At 43.3% G+C, this 24,313-nt stretch overlaps 1 protein-coding gene and 2 long non-coding RNA genes across 29 annotated transcripts in view; 2 read left to right on the top strand and 1 right to left on the bottom strand.

Annotated features, from left to right (window-relative positions):
• The window catches only part of NRXN3 (neurexin 3), a 1,227,884-nt gene that overhangs the window by 474,918 nt on the left and 728,653 nt on the right, over positions 1-24,313 (top strand). The window lies entirely within an intron of this gene.
• LOC308459268 lies at positions 3,771-6,346 on the bottom strand. Of its 3 annotated transcripts, none has more exons than XR_013977951.1 (3): positions 5,942-6,346; positions 4,884-4,948; positions 3,771-3,975 (listed from the first exon to the last, which is right to left on the bottom strand). It is a non-coding gene; the product is annotated as an uncharacterized lncRNA (long non-coding RNA). The 3 variants fall into 3 exon arrangements; XR_013977952.1 differs by having other exon boundaries at positions 6,122-6,346; XR_013977953.1 differs by lacking the exon at positions 5,942-6,346 and adding an exon at positions 5,465-5,930.
• The window catches only part of LOC308459343, a 57,011-nt gene continuing 39,639 nt past the window's right edge, over positions 6,942-24,313 (top strand). For both annotated transcript variants that reach the window (XR_013978018.1, XR_013978019.1), the window contains exons 1-2: positions 6,942-8,488; positions 20,280-20,361. This is a non-coding gene — a long non-coding RNA (uncharacterized lncRNA). The remainder of the gene's footprint in view (positions 8,489-20,279; positions 20,362-24,313) is intronic.

The following is a 24,313-nucleotide window of genomic DNA, read 5'->3' as shown; positions in this document are numbered from 1 at the left end:
TAGGATTTCCCCCTCTACCCATCAGAACAGATTTTTTTTCTTGGGAGGGGGTGCCCAGAGGTATGTGGGTAGATGTGCACAAGTCCTGTTGCATTGCATTAATAGGACAACTCCATTGGATACAACCATTTATTTTTAAAGGTGGCAGGAATAGATTTTCTGAGAAAGGAGTCTATAGTAGTATTGTTTATTCTGTAGGGTATGGGCTTCATACTGAATACATCTTATCTAGAGCTATGGATGAACAAATCTGTTTATTTTGGTTTCTGTCTGTCATTTTTTCAATCTTAAATTCAGTTTGGCACATTCCTGCATTGGTTTGTGGATTTTTAAAGTCCTTTTGAAAAATCATAAACATTTTGAGGTGCATTTCTCTTAAAATATGCATTTTTGTACAGTCATACCTCTTGTTACGTTCGGTTCTGGTTACGTCTTTTCAGGTTGCGTCCCGTGGCGACCCGAAAATACCGTAAAGGGTTACTTCTGGGTTTCGCCACTCACGCATGTGCAGATGTGCAAAATGACATCACGCACATGTGCAGAAGCGGCAAATTGTGACCCGCGTGTGTGCAGACGCGGGTTGCGTTCCTTTAGGTTGCGAACGGGGCTCCAGAACGGATCCCGTTCGCAACCAGAGGTACCACTGTATGCAGTTTTGCCTGATCTATACTTTTTTAAAAGCCCTTTCAATATAATGTACTTCCGTGTGTTATTTTCATTAATATATGCATTTATGTACACTTCTCCCTTATGTATACTATCCATTTTTGCCAACATTTTTCATGAGATAACTGCAGCGCAAAATTCAGATTAGAGCACATTTTGAAAAACAGCTGTGTTTTGGTTTACATATTGTTTGAGGAAGTGCAAATTAGATAAGTTTGCATTAAAATTCAAATGGAATCGAATTATCCCCTGTTCCAATCTAGAACATGGGGCAACACACAGCTTGGAAAGGTTGTGAGCTATGCTTTGTTGCCTTCACAATTGTCACTTTGTTTGGCTGATGTTCCAGGTTCCCAAGAAAGATGTGAACATTGTGCATTGTGTCTACATACAGTATTAATTGGCACTATTTTTGGTTCATAGTATCTGCTGGTACCTCTGCTGATAAAATTAATTGTCCCTGTGAACCATACAAGGTTTTGGGATCAAAATGACAAGATGAAGTTTATGATGGTCATATGGAATTCTTTGAGATCTGCTAACACAGACAGACCCTTTTAAACCAGGGCTCATCAACGTGGTGCCCTCCACATGTTGCTGTGTAGCTGGTGGAAATTCTGGTCCAACCACATCTGAAGGGTACCACATTGGCTACCCCTGCTTTAAACCAAGTTTGGATGCAACAAATACCAAGCTTCCCCACATTTTTATAGGTTGCCATGTGTCCTTTTTTTTTCTAGGACACATCCTCTTTTTGAGGGGTAAAATTCCAGGTGGAATTTTAAAATTTGCCAAAATGTCTCTGGCTATACTTTCTGGATGAGTCATAGACATAACTGGTGGCTGAAGGCTTGGTTTACTCTTCTCTTCTCCTGCCCCCCTCAGCCATATATCACAGCTTCAGTAGCCTACATATAGTAGGGGTATTTAAAATAAGAGTCATCATAGCATCCTGTTTTTTGTTCTTCAAAATATGGCAACCCTAGTTGGAAGAAACTGAGCTGCCCCCCCCCCAAAAAAATAGTAAATACCTTGGCTTACCTCCATGTCTACCCCTTAAAAGCCTGCTTTCCCATTCACCAGTGCACTATGACTAAACATGGTTCTTGAGTAATTGGAAATTTGGCAGAAGAACTATTTAAGCTCCCCAACTTCTTTCTATGTAGCTGCAGGATATGTGCTATAGATGTTTAATGCCGAATGTCCAAATAGGGCTTATACAAGGCCTATAACTATTAGGGGTTTCAGTACATGTTTCATGTTTTGCCCTAACACTTCAAATGCTTCTCTTTTTTAAAGCTATACTTCCATTTCATTTCTTTCTCACACTTGTTTTGTCTTCATATTGTGCTTTCACTGGGTGGTACAATTCAAGCTATCATGGGAACGTAAGAAGCTGCCTTATACTGAGTCAAACCATTGATCTGTCCTGTTCAGTATTGTCAACACTGAGTGGCAGCAGCTAACGGGGGTTTCAGGCAGTGAGTCTTTTTCAGACCCACCAGGAGATACAAGGAATTAGACTAGGGTCCTTTTGCATGCAGAACATGCGCTTCACCACCAAAGCATGTTCTTCCCTCTCCCATGTGAAACCCACTGCCCTCTCCTTAATATGGGTCTTCAGGATGTGCAGGTAAGTTGGTTTCTATCCGGGTAGGTTGCTGACAGTATACATTGGATGGTTTAACTGCCTTCACCTCTAAGCACCTAAACACTTTTTCCTTGTTCATCTGTACTTTGCTCCACCTTCCTCCCAGTCTGAACCCCATCCTCCAATATGAATGTGAAATGTTTTGACAGTGTTATTTCAGTGTATGGCGGTGGATACTGCTTGTCTGAGGTTATAAATCCTACCTTGCATTCTCCGGAGAGGCAATCTAGGCGCCGTAAGGGTAAGAAATCTATCTGTGGTCGTCTCCACTCTCACCTTGGGATTTAAAAGCTCTGTTTCTCTTAAACACAACCAGTTTTATAGCTCAACAACACACCACATAGTGGAGAAGGGCATATGGGTAGCTATGTCAATTACAATCGTCTTATCCTTGCAGAGTACTCCTGTGATGCTGTGTGATTTAGATGCCATTATGCATTTCAAAAGGATTGAGAAATTGTTGTTTGTCATTGCTGTTTGTTGCTCACAGCTGGTTTTATGACTGAGTTTTGCTCATAAACAGGTGGTTAGAACATTCCTTCAGCTATGCAATACAGTCTGTGCGACTCTGAATTAATTTCGCTCTTGTGTTGCATAGCACCAGTGTTTTCATTTTAAAATTGAAAGCAGCAATGTTTCTGGCAGTGCCAAAGCTGCTGGTGTGAATTCAAATGTTGGGGGGGGGGACATATCACTCAGCTAAAACACATCTACCCTGGTTAACAAAAAGAGAAAGAAAAGCATAGTCACTTTTGGATATATGTTGGGTATCCTTCTGCCAATGATTTTTGTCAAAACAGGTTTCCTACTAATAGGTTGAAAGGTAAGTTATTTCTCTGCTGCTTATGGATCTCTAATTCCAAAGCTGTCTCTTGCTTTTGGACCCTGCAGTAGGCAAGCAATGCAGTAGGATTCTAATCTGTTCCACGGATGCTCATTTTATATCAGGAACCTAAGCAGCATGAAATGCAGCCATCATTTTGCAGTGGAAAGATGCTCCTGAATCAGGTAAGATGGCTCTCCCACACAGGGCAGTTAGTCAGCCTGCCTGGTGCACTGGAAAGAACAGGTAATGCTGCTCTTGTGATTAATATGTGTTGGAAGGAGTTGAATGTGGCCTGTAGGTCCTTCTGAACTCTTTGGTGCATATTCTGGATATATTTTGTACAAGTTGAAGTGCGTTCCATGCTGAATGTTTTCTTTTTGGGATGGTAATTCCATTGATGATGATCATAACAGTTGTTTGCTGACTGATTTCCTTTGTGATGCCAGTTTTTCACTAAAACAACAAAAGGGTTTTTGTGTGTGGTTTTTTGGTTTTTTTTTTGCACCTTGAAGACTAACATATTTATTGTGCCACAAAGCGCATGAAAGCTAATGCCATCATAAATTTGCTAGCCTTTAAGATGCCACAACACTCTTTGCTGGTTATTCAGCAACAGACTAACATGGCTGCCTCACTGGGAGTTTATTGTGAAAGTTCTGGATTGTTTTAAAGGGAAGTCAATAACATAAACAACTACAATAATGATACAAGGATCTGCACTTATATATATATGTTAACTTGGCGCTGTAAGCAGAATATTCTTCTCTTTCTGGGGTGTCTGCACAGGTAAGCAGTGTAGAATTCATTTCAGGTTTTCTAAGAGAAGTTGGTTCTGTAAAAAAAGGCGGGGGAAAGCATAATCAAGGGAGGAAAAGATTGCTACTTCCAGATCAACAGGGAAGCAAAGTAGCTACTTAAATTGAAGCTCTTGTACAGTAAAGGAGATGTTTTCGCAGCAGTAGGGCATCTATAATGGACTTCCAGTGTCCTTTTGTACACAGGGTCCACTTTCACAAATGGGCACAACAGTTTTAAGTTGACATTTCTCCTTTCTTTAAGTATAGCTCATAGAAAGCACAAAGTACTGGGTGGGGGTATTTATGATTGTCTTGGTAAAAAATGCAAGTTTGACTTTTCCTACTTGATCAAGGGATGTCAGCATGTTATGAAAGTAGCAAATATACCATCTTTACATTGCTGATAATACTCTTATAAGCAAAAGGTTTACAGACATTAAAGTTAGTGTAATAAACATTACCACATAGCATCCTCAGGAAGTTACGAGCAATTCTGTTGAAATTTTCTATAGACGGGAGATTCCCGTAGACCCTTTGCTCCAGGGAGCACTTATATAAAAGAGCTGGTCTCTTAGTCATGGCTTGTATACTGTCAGTTTGACATAAGGCACCTGCATTGTATCCCCTGACACTGCAATTAAATTAAGTGGCGGGTGGTGCAGTTTGAATCCCCGCGACAGGGTGAGCTCCCATTCCTCGGTCCCTGCTCCTGCCAACCTAGCAGTTCGAAAGCACGTCAAAGTGCAAGTAGATAAATAGGTACCACTCCGGTGGGAAGGTAAACGGCATTTCCGTGCGCTGCTCTGGTTCACCAGAAGCGGCTTAGTCATGCTGGCCACATGACCACATGTTGTACGCCGGCTCCCTCGACCAATAAAGCGAGATGAGCGCCGCAACCCCAAAGTCATCTGTGACGGGACCTAACGGTCAGGGGTCCCTTTACCTTTATGTTTTCCCCAAAGAAGTTTTCATGGCACACTGTATACTGCAATCCTCAGATCACCTACTCTGGAGCAGAAACAAAAGCAAGCAAATTAGAGTTAAGTTACCAATAGTTCTGAGGACTGTATTCATTAATTAAAGCAAATGTTATGTACCGGTAGTTCTTAGTTTACCATGTTCAGCACCATGAGATATGGTACGGAGCCCTAAATGAGAGTCACTTTAGGCTTAAAAGGGAGACTGACACAAGATGAAACAAGCAGGACACAACCACTTCTACTCACATACTTCTTGTCCATTGTGCACTTTTCTTCCACCCTCATTTAAGCATGTGGCTTTCCAATTTCAGCATCCTCAAGGGAGTTTACCACAGTAACATCCACACTGACCAGGCTTGCACAACCTGTGGCCCGCTGAGCCAAACATGGCCTACCAAGAGCCACCAGCCTCCCCTTCTACTTCTTGATTAGGGTTGTAAAAACTAAGATGTGATTACTGTGTCTTAGTAACATTGGCTTGGGAGATCACATGCTTTCCAAGCCTGCCCAAGTGAGAAAGTGAGCTGCTCAAAAGCTTGTGCACCTGCTCAGTGAATGTAAACAGGTTCCTCAAGAGTAACTGCTACTATGTCTAAGCAAAGATTTTCAGAGTGGCACCAGCAGCTTCCCTTCCTCTGTCATTTGCTCCCTTCGTTTATTCACCTCATTGGCTCTACTGCGATGAATTGGGGCGAGGATCTCGGCCTGTTGTGGGTCAGACGATGACATGCTAGTATTTGAGTACTTTCTTTTAGAAACGGTTTCCTTTGGGGGGGGGGGAAATGCATGCCCATGTTTCCCACCAGCATAGGATTGGACAGATTTATTTGTTTAAACAAAATGAAAAGGGCATGTGTGGAATTTCCTGTATAGCATAGGAGACAACTCCTTGGGGCCGAAAAGACTTCACCCCCCAAAAAAATATTTGAGGGGGTGGGCACCCCCAAAGTTGATGGGCATTGGCATTCAAATGGTGTGCGTGCACTGCGTTATGTGATCAGTTATGCAGGGTGGGGCTTACCTGGACCACCCAATATTTTATTCAAGATGGCACCCCAGCCAATACAGTGGACCCTCGGGTTACATGCATGCGTGCGCAGAAGGGCTCCTCCGGTTATGAAGTTTTTGGGATGTGGCTGGGCCTCCGGAAAGGATCCCATTCGTAACCAGAGGTACCACTGTATAGCAAAGCCACACCCACCAACCAAGCTCTTGTTAGATTTCTGCTATGCCACTGTTCAGCTTTTGGAGTCACAAGACTCTGTTTACATTCCAGACTGTTGGAAGTCTCACGGGAGACGGATGTTGATGTTACTGGTTTCCTGTTTCTTTGTTCAGTTGTTCACTGACTCTCACAGAGAGCAGATGCTTTTCTTTTCTGTCCTGCGTAGTTAGAAATAAACGTAGCAATGTAGCACACATTTCTTGGCTCCTTCTGCTGCTTGGATACTCTTCATAATGGGAGCGTGCCTGAAGCCTCATTAAAGGCTTAGGTTGTTAATCACCGTCGGAGGCGGAGAGCCTGATGGATTCCGAAGTACGAAGTGGAGGAGAGCTATTTCAGCTCGGTCGTACGGAACCTCCAACAGCTCTCTCCTCCACTGCATGTGTACAACAAAGGAGGATAAACTGAGCTATGGGGGCAGTCCTTTGGGGTGGCCTGCAGAGACTATCCAATATTTGTCAGTGGACGGCAGCACCTTTGTGTGTTGTTTGTGGGGGTTGTACAATGAACCACTGTAGTGATTCTGCTAGTGGAAAAGTTGTTCCCATTGCTTGATAAATTGCCACTGGAAATCTTAAGCTGAGGTGGGAACCTCAGGCCCAGGCTTTCCAGGCCTCTCTGGCCCTCAGGAATCTCAGTAGGCCATGCCAGGCTACACCCATCGGTGGGCTTGCTCTGCAGCTGCTTGAGTACTTTTGCTTAGCTGGAATGTGTCCCTGAATTGTGATGATGCCTCTTGCTTGCCTGATTGGAGGCTGGAGAGCTGTGTGGGGCTTGTGACTTGTGTGTGGCCTACTTGACAAAAGCAAGTAGGTTGCTCTGCTTGCCTTTGCTTCTGGCCATGCTGATCCATGACATCCCCCAGAAGGTTGCCCACAGTGGAATTAGGGAATATTCCCTACCCTGGCCTATTTGCTGCTTTGTATAGCAGACACCTCTTTTCCTTTCTCCTGATATGCAAGTTGGAGAAGGATTGGCTGTGCTATCCCATCCTCTACATACCTTTCTTGCATTGCCACTTCACATGACTGACCTTTCAGAACTTAAATCCATTTGAATGCTAACTGGAGACTGTAGTGATGGAGGTTTTCTTTAAGGCCTGTGTAGGTTCCTGTAGTGTAGAGTATAATAGGTAGTTCTATTACGTGGGATACTTTAGTACAGGACATAGCCTCCATGGTGTTATGAAGATGTTATTGGAATACAATTCCCATAAAGCACAGGGTGTTAGCCAATTCACTTTAATAATGCAGATATGAGTCCGAAGGGGAAAAGAAATCCTGATGCTTTAAACATGAAAACTGAACAAAAACGGCATAATTTGAGGGGGAGGAAACAGCTTTTGTCATTCTGACTTCAGGCCTTGTGCCTAATGGGAACATTCAACCAAACATACAGAGTGAAGAATCTCCATCAGAACGACACAGCCAATCAGAACACATGCTATCTCACTCTGCCTAGTTGCTAAGTGACACCTACACACACACACACACACACACACACACACACACGAATAGTTGTCTAACCCTGAGAATAGCATTAACCCTGGAGTTATACACTGAACAATCTCTGCTGTTGCATTTCCAACATAGGGATAGTGGCTGTTGTAGCCCAACAACATCTGGAGGGGCTACCCCTAGTTTAATGGATGTTTTGTGGTTACTAGCAAATGTTATGTTGTTAAGCAGAATGAAAACAATGGGAGTTTGTTGCCCCTTTAGCAGCATCCTAGACGTCAAAGGGGAGTGGCAGACTATTTTAGCATTCTTCCAGTTATTGTCCCTTCTAATTAATGGCCAAAAGCAACCATGAGATCTTACTGAGCTGTCTTCCTTTTTCCATTACTTGCTCCAAGTGAGCCAACATTTGCACTTGCAAAGTAGATATAAAGGTTAGCATGCTGTATTGTACACTAAGCTGCAAAGAGGGACACCCCCTTGAAAGATGTACCGGGGTAGGGTATGTTGAAAGATGCCTTGTTTCCCCATCTCCAATATTAGATAAACACTGATTTGGTTGAGACAAAATTACTTTTGTGTGTGTTCATATTCATGGATTCAGAAAGCACCCCCTCTTTTTTTTATCATGCCTGGTTTTCAGTGCAAATGTGTTGTCTCTGCACCCATTGGCCTTATTTGCCAAGACAGTAGATTCCTCTGGCTTGAATGTGGCTGCCTGTATGGTTTTCTCAGTGACATCACAGTGCCACATCTGACACAGTGATGTCACAGAAATATATAAATAAAATCACAATGGTCACCCAACCAGTTGGGTTGAATGGCAGCTTGGGAAATTGAGACCATGGATGGGGTGGAGAAGAAGTAGCTGCCAGATGGACAAAAGGTATTTGAAACAATGGAAGTACTTGTTGACTAACTAGTGCTAGTGAAGAATCATGAAAACTTATACATTGCATAAAGGGATATTAACCGTGCACTTCTAGATTGGATCATGACCTCTAGGAGGAAACGTTCAGGTGTGGTGAACTTCTGTGCCCAGTATACCTGAGCTTTCCATATAGAGTCAGAATACATTTCCTGGCACACTTTACTATTTATAGGGAGTTCCTGGCACTGAGGAGGACCTAGTCAAGCGGGGCCAATCTCATCATCTTGATATTTTTTTTAGTGCCCAGTGGCTAGCTCTGATAGAAATGCTTGCAATGCCTTGAAGGGACAAGTAGAGAGAGCAGTTTTTCCAGAAGATTTATTCAAGTTTGATTCTTGCTATCTCTCACAGAGTACAGCACTCTTCCTGCCCTCACAATATATTGGATTTTGGTGCACAGGAGAGATACACAAAGTTGCGCTCTCTGTATTAAGAAAACCTAAATCGGTGTCCATTTGCTAAGTCTGTATTCCCTTCTTTAAAACTTAAATCCAGTTGAAGTTGTGTATAAAAATCTTAAAATAAATGCTTTGCTTTCTGCCCCTTTTGATAGCTGCAACTCATGTTTGATTTTTACAATGGTGGTTCTCTTTAAAACCTATGGGAAATGGATACATCCATAGTACTGAGTAGTTAGATTCCATCATTTTCTCTGTTTCTTGCCATTTTGACACAGTTTGTTGGGAAACTGATGGAGGCCAAAGAAAGTTAAAATATATGCAGTGAAAGCAAATGTCAGTTCAATTACATTGAGAATTTAGTAAGCTGCCTTATGCCGATTCAGACCATTAGTCCTTATAGCTCAGTATTTTCTACACTGATCGACTGGTGGCAGCTCCCCAGGATTTCAGGACGAGATCTCTCCCCAGTCCAGCCTAGAGATTGAACTTGGGGCTTTCTGTATCTACCATTGAGCTACAGCCCTTTCTGGGGATCAGCCAGTGTGGTGTAGTGGTTAAGAGCGGTGGACTCGTAATCTGGTGAACCAGGTTCGGGTCTCCGCTCCTCCGCATGCAGCTGCTGGGTGACCTTGGGCTAGTCACACTTCTCTGAAGTCTCTCAGCCTCACTCACCTCACAGAGTGTTTGTTGTGGGGGAGGAAGGGAAAGGAGAATTTTAGCCGCTTTGAGACTCCTTAGGGTAGTGATAAAGTGGGATATCAAATCCAAACTCTTCTTCTTCTTCAAATCTACTTGGAAATCGTGTCTTCTGTCCTGGAATACCTAATATTCACCTAATACAAAATGCATAGGAGCTGGGTGTGAAAATGGTTGCATTGGGGTGGGTGAAGGAGTGTGGCTCAGTTGCAGAGCATGTGTGATGCCTGCCAAAGCCCCGGGTCGAATCCTTTGCATCTCTAGTTAAAAGCAATGCAGTTAATCCTTCAGAATGCACACTTCTCTTAACTTTGCAGTGCAGTTCTCATCTCATAAATGTATCCAAAAATGCACATCTTAGGGAAAACACATAAATATATCTTATTTAAGAGAAAATTAATAGGAAAATGTGTACTGTGAGGAAAATGTATCCCAAAGTATATGCTTTAGGAAAACGGGATGCTTTCAAAAATGTACATTTTAGAGAAAATGTAAATAATTTAAATGTGTTTGTGCAATCTTTTTTTTTAAAAAAGGAGACAGAATGGACTTCTGATTAAATGCATGTAAAACTGAAACAGACTGAAAAGAGAGCGATGCCTTTTCCCCTTCCTAGTAGATGTGTGCACTCTGTGCCTGTTCAAAGGCATTATTTTTTCCATTGCTACTTTTCACATTCCAGGGCTGAGTTCTGGTGTGGAAACAGGTTCTGCAGCTATGGCCCAGTGAGCTCTGGCTCAGATTTAAACTTCGTTGTATATTGTCCAGATGCACTCTTGCTCATCACGCCTCTTGTCTAAAAATAGGAACAAACGTATTGTCTGAATGCTAATGCGTGCAATTAGCCTGGAGAGAAAAGGACTTGGTGAGATATGGGTCTTTTCATGGAGCATGTTGCACGTACTGCCATTCGAATAATGTGTTTGTAGCATCTAATTTTTATGCACTGGGGAGACTTAAGAGAGAGAGAGAAGAAGATGCAACATGTAATTCAGATCTTATGGTATCCAGTTAGGAATTTCCTCTTCCTGGAAAGTGTTAAACTTGGCAGTTATATTACCCTCAGCAAGACTGTGTGTGTTTCGTTACTACTCTTTTTATTTCCATTTTGCAGCAATCCTGGGCCTTTTTATTAAATTTATTTTTAAAAAAGTTAAAACATAAAGGACTCAAAAGGCCACTTTTCTTCTGTGCCCTTTCCTCCCCTCGAGGATAAGGGAATAGAGGGAGAGAAATCCTTCAGAGGCTACAGCAATCAAAATTGCTCTTTGGAAAAGCTTTACAGGTTGAGTTTAAACAAGAGAGGAGGAGGAGGAGGAGGCGGCAGTGTGGGGAGTGGGGTGGCTGCTGGGGACACAAAACCCATTTCAAGTCTCCAGCCAGTTGTTAAGGTATAAATATGTACATTCATCATGCCAGCTTTGATGTTGAGACAGGCAGTGTATGGGAGATGGAAGTTATTTAATAGAATAATATTCTGCCTATTATTAACACAGAGACATACACACAGCCAATTTCGTTGTTCTCTCAGTAGCAGTCTACCAAAGAACTAATTCACAATCTATAATCCCTTCATATTTTCCATGGTAGGAGAGAATACAGTGGTACCTCAGGTTACATACGCTTCAGGTTACAGACTCCGCTAACTGAGAAATAGTACCTTGGCTTAAGAACTTTGCTTCAGGATGAGAACAGAAATCATGCTCCAGTGATGCAGCAGCAGCAGGAGGCCCCATTAGCTAAAGTGGTGCTTCAGGTTAAGAACAGTTTCAGGTTAAGAACGGACCTCCGGAATGAATTAAGTACTTAACCCGAGGTACCACTGTAGTGTGGGGTGGCGGGGAGCAAGAAATCCTTCCTTTTGGAGACTCTTAAGAGCTCCTCAACTACAGTTACCTGTAGTTGTCACATCCAGGGTCTGTGCATGCAGGTTAGAAAAACAGCCCCTGGTTGTGAGTTGTGGTGCACAACATCATCTCAGTTACTAGAAAACTGAGTGCACTTCTAGCACTCACTAGAAGTACTACATTTTCATATCTAGGGTGAGAGGCTTCACCAACTTCCTCTAATCCATCTTCCTGCCTCCAGTTTAAATTTTTGATCCTTTGATCATATAGGACAGGGGTCAGCAAACTTTTTCAGCAGGGGGCCAGTCCACTGTCCCTCAGACCTTGTGGGGGGCGGACTATATTTTGAAAAAAAATAATGAACGAATTCCTATGCCCCACAAATAACCCAGAGATGCATTTTAAATAAAAGGACACATTCCACTCGTGTAAAAACACGCTGATTCGCGGGCTGGATTGAGAAGGCGATTGGGCCGGATCTGGCCCGCGGGCCTTAGTTTGCCTACCCATGATCTAGGAGGCAGGTGGGAAAAGCTCAGTAAGCCTCAACTGGCTTTTTGACCTGTTAGCTGTAGACAAAGATGGCCTGGGTTCTGGATCTTTCTCCTTCTCCCTTTTGAGACCTAGAGCCTTTCTGGCTCATAAGAACATAAGAAGATCCTTCTGGATCAGGCCAATGGCTCATCTAGTCCAGCGTTCTGTTCCCAGAGTGGCCCACCAGACGCCTGTGGGAAGCCCATAAACAGGACCAGAGCTCAGCAGCACTACTCCCCCGCTTCTGCAGTTTCCAGCAATGACCGCTCCCCGCTTAAAACGGGGGGCGCCCTTTGCGTGGACGCGCGCAGCCCCTAGATCTGGAGCGGCTCCAACAGCATAGGCTTGGTTTGCCTTCCCTCAGGTGGGATACCTGGAGGTCTCCGCCTACCTCAGTCAGTTGTCCAATCCCACCTGGGGGAAGCATTGCCTAGGAGACCAGGCCAGGTAGGGGAGGGATTACCTGCCCACACAATAGAGGGAGGATCTTACCTGGGAATCCTCACTTGGCTCCAGAGCTTCTCCCACCCTACCCACCCTCAGTTAATGTCTTATTTGCAGGTTAACTTTTCTTCACAGGTTTTGCAGGTTAACTTTTCTTCGCAGGTATGCGGGCGCTGCTACGTTAAGGTCGCTGTTAAAGGGCCGGAAAGGAATTTCCCTGCATTGGCAGGTTTCGCCTTTCCCAAAGCAAAACGTCACAACTTTGGCGGTATCAGGCCTTGGGCGGAATCCTTTAGTCCATCTTCCTCTTTGTGGCGGTGATACCAGGGTTCCCCGTTAAAGGGGTTTCTGAAGGGAGGCTTTGACCGTACGCCGAAAGGTCGTCATTGCTCTCCCCTGCGGCGGCGGCATAACGGGGGCAGCTATCTCTGCTTGAACATATGTTCTCCAGAGCCGGCCCATCCCCCCCCACACACACTGGATAACCCTGATGCTCCCTAGGTCCCTGGCTGGGGACTGGGGAGGGAGAACGCCCAATGCCTGAGCCAAGGTCTACCCACATTTGAAATTTAATAAAGTTGTGGCCAATTTAATCCCATAGCACGTTGTCATGAGTCGTTATTCCACATGACGGGGGGACCGCGCGGGATCTGGGGACTCCGCCTGTCCACGCAAATGGCAGTCAGAAGCACACTGCCTCTGGCAGTGGAGGTAGAACATAGCCATCTGGGTCAGCAACCCATTCTGAGAACCAGATCACTTGCAACCAATCTCTGTGCCATGTTATTTTACACCTAGACCCTCAGAATATGAATTCACGAACTTAACACATTCTGCTTCCATTTGCTCACCCTTCATCTATGGCCCATTTTCCTGGCACCCGACTTTCACACAAATCACCTACTCCATATATACATATATTCAGAAAAAGCCATGCCCATCTTATCCACTTTTTTGCCCCTAAGTCAAATCCAGAGCATATTTTGGCTGGCCCTACTTAACTATTGTAGCCAGGATCACACTCCCCTCAAGGAGTGTGTCTTGTCCCTGACCTCATGTGATGCTCAGAGGCAGCTGTATATACCCACTGCTTTATTTATGAGCAGATAACCACATGGCACAATGACAATGAAAGTTTCCACACCAGCAACTACCGCTGGCAGTTCAGTGTTCTTCAGGAAAGGGCCATAAATGACTGAGTAGGCCCACTCTCAGTTCTTTGGCCTGATGAGTAGTAAGCCAAGAAACCAAACAATTTCAACAATTTCAACTTTACTTCAGGACATAGGGTATCCCTCACCCAGGTGCCACCAGAAAGAGGGCCCTTTTCTTAAGTCAAGGATTTGTGGATTTCATCTGGGGAAGGCATAACCAAGAGGACCTCCCTGGCAGACCTTAAAATTCAGGCATAAGCAGTATAGGGAGAGGAATTCCTTCAAAAACCTGGCCCTAAGTTACTGACAGCTCTGTACATAGGCACTCAGATCTCTAGCAGCTGGGCAGCCAATGCAGGCTCTTCAAAACTGGTATTATGTGGTGGGGTAGCCTATTTTTATACTGTGAATAAGCATATTAGGTTTTCTTAAAGGTTTTAATGCTATTATTGGCATTTTATTGGCTTATTTTATTGCGTAACCCACCCTGATACTGCCTGGTGATGAAGGACTGGGTGGAAATTGTTTAAAGAAGTAAGAAAAAATAAATATTCCAAGAAAATACCATTTAAAACTGATGTGTTAAAAACACATCAGCATGAGTACAACTCATGACAGAACATTTGGGAGTGATGGGCAAACTCCTCACAACTCAATAACTGGGATTGTGACAGTGCACATCCCCAACACACACACACACACACACACACACACACACAACTTACTTGGTGGCAAAAACCTCTATGTGATGCCTCCATGCCATCTGAAATGGCAGCATCCCTGAGACTCTTAGGGGCCCTGGACAAATATGTGCCTAGGAACTCAGTAGAGATGTCAGACACCCTGGAAACTGATCCCACATGAGTATGCTCAACAGTGTTCCCATAATAGCAGCCTAGAAGCAAGGAGTTCTGGGCCATATACTTTCCAGGGCACCTGATGACAACTGTAGTGAATGCTCAGACACCCTTGACTAATCCACGTCTTTGGGTTCCCTGCCTGGGTTCCCTGAGCATATTTAGAAGCTTGGTTTACATTCCGAGCATTTGTGGGAGTTGGGAGATGACACTTATTTGTAATGTATGAAAGCACTGTGAGCTGGAGAGATTACCATTATGAGCCAGGTAAATGCATTAGAAACATCACTAGAATCTGGCTCTCAAGAGCTGCAAAACACTGTTCTTTTCCACCCAGTATTGGAATCTTCACTTATCACAATCACCGGGGGACCTGCAAAATGAAATGCCAGAGTAGAACTTTTTCATTCTCTGCTGTGGTGGCAACTGCAGTGGAGTTTCATGCTCTGGTGAGCTGTTTCTGCTACTCCTCAATATTGCTACACCTTAGTAGTCCTTCCATTGAATGCTCATCCCTCTGTCTTACCCCTATTCTAACCCCCACCCCCGCTGCAGAGAGGTGGTAACATAGGATTTCACTGTGTGATCTGGGAGCTAAAGGTGAGTGTTTCTCCACTTCAAGTGAGAAGCACTTATGCAGCTACTGCATGGTTATCAGCCATTGGAATGCACCTAAGATCACACTTAAGGTTCATTGTACGGGAGTGGAAAAAAGCACAACTTGTTAACCTTAGGAGGTCCAGCATCTTGTGCTATACTGCCATTTTCTGATCCAACGTGTCAGCTTCCCTCCATACCTTGGGGTATGTATGTCTTTTTATAATTTTTTTTTTAATGACCCATTTTGTAAGTATTCAGCATGATCTTTAATGCTTTACACAGTGAAAGTGATTGATACCTTTGAGTTCCTTACTGTCATCCTTTGAAAGCCATGAGAGAGCATTAAAGAGAACACCAGCTTCTCCTTGCAGCAGGGGTTCTTGTTATTCCTTTGTATGTGTATGTCTTTTGTGCATTCAGGCTGAAAGTCAGAGATGTGAACTTTTGAAAAGTTGTTTCATAATAACAAAAGCCCCCATCCCTACTGAGTGGCTCAGTGATATTCGCCTGCTGCGAATACATGTCTTTTGATTTGCTTCTTCACTCAGCAGTTGTGCTTCTTTCTTTGCAGCTCAGATTTATGTCCCAGAATGCACTCTAGTCTTTCAAGATTCCCATGTTTCTTTACCCCTTACCCTTAGGGGAAGCTGAAGTGGACTCACTTTTTTATTTTATTTCTCGTGGCCTCTTCTTTTGTACTCTTGCTACTTTGAAGGAAGTCAGAGATGCTGAACAAATTCAGTATCTGTCTTTCTAACACTATGGAGTGGCATGGGGGTAATGTTGAAGGCAGGAGCAAATCATGAGATCCCCTCATAGTCCTAAATCCACAGCCATATCCTGCAAGAAGAATGCTTTCAAAGATGACACAGAAAGTTCAGTTGGTCCTGGCTGAGGTTCCATTAAGATATAACCCCTGTTTTAATGCAGCTCCACTATGGATAATAGATTCATAGATGCACAGGAAACTGAGGTGGTACTCTATGGAAACCTGCTAAAGGGCAGAAAACTCCAAGAAGGAAGTAACTAGAGGGAAAGACTTATGGTTGTCTCTAGACTAATGCACAGAGAGTGGGAAACAAGCAAGACAATTTTGAGCTCTTAATACAGAATGGCAAATATGACCTAATAGGCAATACTGTAATTGGATGGGATGAGACTCATGACTGGAATGTAGAAATTGAGGGGGTATAACCTGTTCAAAAGGAATAGACCAAACAGGAAGGGGGGAGGAGTAGCATTATATGTAAAGGATGTGTACACTTACAACCTGGAGCATGGAAGGCAGATTAAGAGTATATGGGTAAAAACTGTAGGAGAGGGAAACAACAGTGACACAAATGTAGGTGTCTGCTCTAGACCTTCAAGCCAGACTGAAGACTTGGATAATATCTTCCTAGAGCAGATTACTAAATATTCAAAAAGGGAGAGATATAGTAGTCATGGAAGACTTCAACTATCCCAGCATCCATTGGACCTCAAACTCTGCCAAGAATGTAAGGTCCAACAAATTCCTCAGTTGCCTTGCTGACAATTTCATTTCCCAGAAGGTAGAGGAAGCAACAAGGAGATCTATCTTGGACCTGGTCCTCACCAATAGGAATTGATGAAGTACTGGGAACCTTAGGAGGAAGCGATCATATTCTCTTGGGTTTCATGATACAGATGCAAGGGAAAGCTGAGTGTCATCAGATATGCACTTGGGACTTTAAGAAGGATGATTTCAAAAAGCTTAAATAACTACTGGGTTGAGATCTCATAGTCAGAAATACTCAAAGAGAAGGGAGTCCAAGATGGATGGGAGTTTCTTAAAGGTGAAATATTGAGGACATAAATGCAGACAATTCCCACAAGAAAGAAAAGTGGGAGGCATCTAAAGAAACTGGTGTGGCTGCGTAAGGAGCTTAAAGATGTTCTGAAAGTTAAGAAAGGCATGTATAAGAAATAGAAGAAAGGGGAAATCACAAAGGAAGAATCTACATGAGTAACCAACAGTTGCATGGAGGAGGTCAGGCAGGCCTAAGGTCAGAATGAGCTCAGACTTGTGAGAGAGGTTAATAATAATAAGGGAACACCTAGCTACTTTAAATGAATTCAGATTTCCAGGGCCTGATGAACTGCATCCAAGGATACTAAAGGATCTTGTGGATGTAATCTCACAGCCTCTGTCCAAAATCTTTGAGAACTATTGGAGAACAGGTGAGGTCCCTGCAGACTGGAGGCAAGCAAATGTTGTCCTCATCTTCAAAAGCGGAAAAAAGAAGACCCACTGACTGGTGAGCTTGACATTGATACCAGGAAAGGTGTCTAGTCCAACACCCTGCAATGCAGTGATCTTTTGCCTAAGGTGGGGCTTGAACCACCAACCCTTAAACTAAGAGTCTTATGCTGACTGAGCTTTCCTAGACACCCACGTAGTCTATATTTCAGTAAAGCTTTTGACACAGTCTCCCATGGTATTCTTGTGAGGAAACTGGTAAAGTGTGGGCTGAATGAGGTAACTGTTAATTGGCTTTGTAGCTGATTGAGTGACAAAACCCAAAGAGTACTCACTAATGGTTCCTCATCCTCTTGGGGAAAAGTGGCAAGTGGGGTGCTGAAGGATTCTGTCTTGAGCCCGCTGTTGTTCAACATCATTATAAATGACTTGGATGAAGGAATTGAGGGGATGCTCATCAAATTTGCAGGTGGCACCAAAGTGGGAGGGGGAACTAATGCCACAGAAGACAGAACTGGGATTCAAGATGCCTTTAACAGATTAGAGAACTGGGCCCAAAATGCATTTCAGTAGGGGCAAATGTTAGGTTCTGCACTTGGTCAAGAAGAACTAGCTGCACAAATATAAAATGGGACACCTGGCTTACTAGTAGGGTCTAGGGGTCTTGGTGGACCACAAGCTTAATATGAGTCAACAGTGTGAGGCAGCAGCAAAAAAAGCTAGTGCTAATCTAGGCTGCATCAACAGAAGTATAGTGTCTAGATCAAGGAAAGTAATAGTACCACCCTATTCTGCCTTGGTCAGACCACACCTGGAATACTGTGTCCAGATCTGGGCATCACAGATTAAGAAGGATGCTGACAAGCTGGAATGCGTGCAGAGGAAGGCAAGTTTCTGGAAACCAAGCCTTATGTGTAATGGTTGAAGGAGCTGGGTGTGTTTAGCCTGGAAAAGAAGACACAGAGAAGAAATATGATAGCTATCTTCAACTATCTGAAGGGCTATCATGGAAGATAGATTATTTTTTTTTTCTTCTCTGGAGGGTAGGACTCAAACCACTGTCTTCAAGTTACAAGGAAGGAGATTGCAACTAAACACCAGGAAGACCTTTGTGATGGAAAGAGCTGTTTGACAGTGGAAAGGTCTTCCTTGGGAGGTTGTGGAATCTCCTTCCTTGAAAGGTTTTAAGCAGAGGTTGAATGGCCATCTGTCATGGATGCTTTACTTGAGATTCCTGCATTGCAGGGGGTTGGGTTGGACTGGATGACCCTCAGGGTCCCTACTATCTCTAAATGGTGATTCTATGGTTGCCTATTGGTTTCTAGGGCAAATTTAAGGTGTTCGCATTAGTGTTTAAAGGTCTAAATGACTCAGGCCCCAAATACCGTATTTTTCGCCCTATAGGACGCACCGGCCCATAGGATGCACCTAGATTGGGGGGGGGGAATAAAGGGAAAAAAATTATTCCCCCCCCCAGGCGCGGGGCTGGGGGCAGGGGAAGCCCGAGCTTCCCCCGACCCCAGCCCCCAGAACGGGAGCCAGAGCGATGCCAAAGCTGCGCGCAGCTTCGGCATCGCTCTGGGAGCTTGCGGGGCTGGGGGGATAGCTTCCTGAAGCCTGGAGAGTGAGAGGGGTCAGTGCGCACCAACCCCTCTCGCTCTCCAGGCTTCAGTGAAAGCCTGCATTCGCCCCATAGGACGCACACACATTTCCCCTTCATTTTTGGAGGGGGAAAAGTGCGTCCTATAGGGCGAAAAATACGGTACCTGAAAGATTGTCTCCTTCCCTACACAACCTCTTAGGTGCTGAGATTGTCATAGAGAATCATTTTGGTAGTTCCTCCACCTTCAGATGTTGGTGGTGGCCAAGTAGAGGGCTTTATCTGTGGTGACCTCTAAGCTGTGAAACTCCCCTCAGAGGTGTATCTGGCACCTTCATTATACAATTTCTGGAAAATGCTGAAGATGCACCTTTGCACACTGGCTTTTTGATATTTTGAGGATCCACCTTGTTTTTGTGATTGTAACTTCGTTTAAAGTGTTTTTAATACTGTGTTTTAATATTGTGACCCGCCTCTGGGGACCTTAAGGTGATGGGTAGGTAATCAGTAAAGAATCCAAACTTGCAGACAGCTGACTAAAGACATTTTAGTACAACAGTGAGGGAAGAATAATAGTATTTCAAGAAGGAGTCCTGTGGCACCATAAATAGTAAGCTTTTTTTGTAGCGTAACTGCAATCCTGTGCATAATGACCTGGATGTAAGTAGCACTAAACTCAGCCATGCTTGCTTCTGTGGGTTAAACCTGCAAAACATGTTGAGCTTTAACAAAAGCTTTCTACTATTGTGAAATGTAGCCTTAAGCTTTTAATTAGAGATGCAAACAATCCTGCAAGCAAGTGCTGCCATTTATCTTGCTAGTGTGAAGTAAAGGACTTGAAAGTCTCCCTTTCACTTCATTCACTTGCCAGTGGAAAAAATGGTGTGTCAATTATTCCTAGCACTACTGCTGATGGTGTCATCAGTCTTGCTCTGGAGAAAGTCCTGGGGCCGCATTTCCTTCCTCCCCTACTTGTATTATACAATACAGTGGTACCTCTGGTTACAGACGCTTCAGGTTACAGACGCTTCAGGTTACAGACTCCGCTAACCCAGAAATAGTACCTCGGGTTAAGAACTTTGCTTCAGGATGAGAACAGAAATTGTGCGGCAGCGGCGGGAGGCCCCATTAGCTAAAGTGGTGCTTCAGGTTAAGAACAATTTCAGGTTACGAACGGACCTCCGGAACGAATTAAGTACTTAACCAGAGGTACCACTGTACTTTCTGATAGGAGCAGAAGATTCTCAATTCTATACTTCTTGCAAGGTTCAATGCAATCATGTTTCCACATTAATTTATATGTTTCCACAGCATATAAATTCACTGGCAGAAATTATGCTATTAAAATGCTCACTTCCTAAGACACCCATCTCCTTTCCCCTTTTCATGCTGAAGTTTGAACATACTGATTTTCATCCCTACAAAGTCTTGAAGAAATAGAGATCCAAGCAAGGAAATTGTGGTTTCAGAAAACAAGGTCAGTGGATGAGATTTTCAGTATCACAGGGAACAAATTGAAGGTTGAACCACTCAAAAAGTTAGAAAGCAAATGTTACCAGGTGCTACCCTTCTGTATATTGTGAGAAAGGGTGCTATTTATTGACACTAGTTTCTTCAAACATGTGTCTACCTCTCTGGAACTCTCTCTGGAACTCTCTCTCTCTCTCAAAACGTCATTCTAAATTTATGTTTCAAGAACATATGGTGCAACTTAATAAAACTGGAGAAGAACAAAGCAACCTAAATAGCTGTGTCTATAAATCTAGCTGAGTTGTGTTGCTTCTGTAAAGCATGTTTTTAATAACCTTCTAATGTTTAGTGAATCAAATCTGGCAGATAATGAGCACCATCTAGTGATGCAGTACCTTGCCTAATCTGTGCAGAATGACAGGCTGATCTACATGCGGCAAATGTGGTTGGCTGCTGTTCAGCTGCTTATTTCAAAATACATCTCTAAGTAGGCATCAAGGTGACATTTCACAGGAGGAAAATGTCGGCACTAATTAATTGTTGATGTGAAGTTATTAGTCACTCCAGTGCAGTTGCTCTCCTTACAGATTATTTTGTTTTCTATATTTAATATGGCACTTTTAAAAGGCACAATGTTCTGAAGAACTTGGCATTCCAAATATATTAACTCTGTATGTAATAACAGTGTTTGTGGCCCACTTCTAACACATATGATTGAAGTAGTCATGCATTGCTATTGTGATGGAAATGCACAAAATTGATATGGAGCTCAAAGGAAGGGCAAACGAGTGGGAATTTATGGGTGACATTAGAGCTAGTGAGAAGCAATGATACAATCCTAAAAAACACAAACCCATGACATTGACTTAGTATTTAAAAAAGAAATGGTTTTTATAAAATAGCTCTTTCCCCCTCCCACCTGAAAATTTGATTCACTGGTTCTTTAGAACATTTGCTTGGGTTCAGTTGGATTTATGTTCAGTCCCCAATTAAAATAATCACATGGAGCAAAACTGGAATGATACCTGCTTAACACACTGGAGAGTTGTAGACTCACAGTAGACCAGCCTTTGCCTGCCAGCCTGGTCCTCTGACATGTTTTGACCTCAATGTTTTGATCACAACATTGACCACAAGCATGGTCAATGAGCAGGGATGAGAGGAGAGGCAGTTCTACAGCATCTGGAAGACACCAGATTGGGGAAGACTGCAGTAGATAATAGTTGGCCAATAATACACTCAGTACAAAGCAGCTTTGTGCACTCTGTGTTAATGGCTGTGAACTCTGAATGTCATAATTTTATCTGTACCCAAAGTAATTCCTTATCTTCTGATGGATCCTTTGCCATCCAAGTAGAAGGATAGAAGTATTATCAATGAATTCTATTTCAAAGAAGAGTTCAATAAACAGTGTGAACTTTAAAATCCATGGAGCTGGTCTTGGGTTTGTTTTTTACTATGGTTGTTAGCTTTCATCCACAGCTAACCTCTCTACCAGTGGGCTTGTCTACCTGTCATTATTGCATCATTGATGGCATTATTGCATCACTGGTTGTCTTACAAACTTAGAGACAAGTTAGCAGGCACTGTTAATCAATGTAGCAGCAGTTTGCCCTCAGCTCCCCTTCCCTCCTGCCTTTTATCTGCTGAGCACAATTGTGCTCAAGCATTGGAAATAGTCATCTTACTGTTTCAGCCGTTCTAAGAATAAGCAGGAGGAACCATCTTAATCTGTAGCTGCCCACATGATCAGCATTCATTTCCCAGCATGTAGGTAGGTGATTAATATTAATCTGTCTAGTCAAAGATGGTAGACAGCTTGGGAAGGATCCTCTCGTCATAAGTATAACACATTCTTTGTGCACTGTATCAATGACTTTGTCCTTATTTAAGGAATGTGGGGCAGGTGTGTAGGAGATTATACCACAGAGGCCCAACTACATTTTATGCAGGAAATCTGTGGTTAATCTCCTGACCACCACCACAACAACAACTCCCTCCCCAATACAGCTATGAGGGGCAGCTGCCAGTTTGTTTGTAGAAGAGGGTGTTCAACCATTTCCTGTGTATTGATTACAGATCAGAATCACACTCCCAAAGCTGTTTTAACTACCTACCCTGCCCATTGTGGGCAGAGAAATGGATCAGGAATACAGTACGGGAGGGAAAGATTAAATACTCCATCACTACCACAGCTCTGAATAGGTCTCCAGTGTCCATATTTAAGAAAAAATATTCATGGACCTTCTTCATAATGTGATGGTTGGCCTATGTAACCTAGCACATTTTCTGCTTTTTTGAAGAAAGGCCTTTACATTTCCATCACCCTCTAGCATTTTCTCTAGTACCTGGCACTCTGGTTTTGTTTGCCATCATATCCCTGGTATCACTAGGAATATTATGGAAAAATTATTTCCTCCTTAAACTACTGATTGTTCTGGTGTGGAACCCAGCCAGGACCCTGTTTTCCAACTCTAATATTTGTAGTTTTACTCAACAGGGTTGTTGTTGTTGTTTTGCACATTAACCCACCCCCAACTGCGCTCTGTTTTGTTTTATTTACAATTCTTCATAGGGAGTTGTTCCACTCTCTTCATCATTTTCATTTCCCTTTTCTGAACCTTTTTGGAAATCTAAATTCTTTTTGATAAGAGTATTCCAAATAAAGCTGCATGATACATTTGTATAATAGCATTATGATACTAGCAGTTTTATTTTTAATTCCTTTCCTAATGATCTGTAGCATGGAAGTCACCTTTTTCTTCATCAAGCTATCCACTACAACTGCAGGGTCTTGTACCTGGTCAATCGCTTCCAGTTCAGACCCCGTGAGCACATATGGGAAAGCAAGATAGTTTTGCACCAACATGCTTCACTCTACACTTGTTTCCATTGAATTTTGTTTGCCATTTTACCACCGATTCTCTCAGTTTTGAGAAGTCCCACTGAATTCAGGTGGACATACATTTAGATAAGTGGGTGTTGGATTGCAGCCCCTGCACTAGAAGCAATGCTCCTACAATACTCTGGGGAAGACTTGCCTGGTTGCCCTAGCATCCCTCAGCCTGCGGCATTGTGGGGCAAGAATGTTGCACCATCAGGGCTGGGTGAGGAGGAACAGTTGTGCCATTGGAGTGGGGTGGGAGGGACAAAGTTGTGGTGAAGGAGGAAAAGGTCACAGAGGCAAAGTGACTTTTGGTTGCCTGGATGGAGGATAGAGAAGGGTGTGTGAATGTGTGTGCAGGTAAAATCTATGTTCAAGCCTCCATCCACTTGGCTTCTGGCCCCACAAACCACTGGCATGTGACGCCCTGGAAAGTTGAGCAGCAGGGAATGCAGCCATTTGGCTGGGAAAAGCTTCCCACTCCTGCTATACAAGGTCATTCAGGTATGGATTTAAATAACTATCTGATCGGCTGACTAAGTTTCTTTCACAGGCTGAGAGGACATTCTTATTTTTACAGAGTGTTATATTTTAGTTGTCAGAATAAGCTGACCCTCAAGTTGCTATATTATTTATAAAATAAGTCCACCATAAACTTGGAAACACAAAGGGGTGTGTTGCCATGGATCTGTTGCTGATACATGAAATGTTTCTTTTTAAAATAATAATAATAACTGCTTCAAATGTTTATGCAGGCAGGTGTTGTGTAGGTGTTACCTGTAGGAGGCTGGCTTAAGTGTATCAACTCCTTACCTGGAGTAGAATTGGGCCTCCAAACAGCATCTGTTCTTCCTTCTTCTCCTTCTCCAAATGCAATATGATACTAGTTTTAGCCTTTTTTCAGTTGTGTAGACAGCAACACAGATGGGCTATAGCATTTTAAAACTTCCACATAGAGAAGCAGCTGCACCAAACACTTCCAGACAAGCATCACAGTTGGGTATCAAAAGTTCCAGAGAAATAACTTAACAGCCCGTGAGATAATAACAATAAAATAGGCTAGGCCATGAAGGGT

Source organism: Podarcis pityusensis, assembly GCF_964106645.2.
Source record: "Podarcis pityusensis genome assembly, chromosome: 1".
Taxonomy (NCBI): Eukaryota; Metazoa; Chordata; class Lepidosauria; order Squamata; family Lacertidae; genus Podarcis; species Podarcis pityusensis.
Note: the sequence above shows the minus strand (reverse complement) of the source record. Positions and strands in the feature narration are given on the sequence as shown.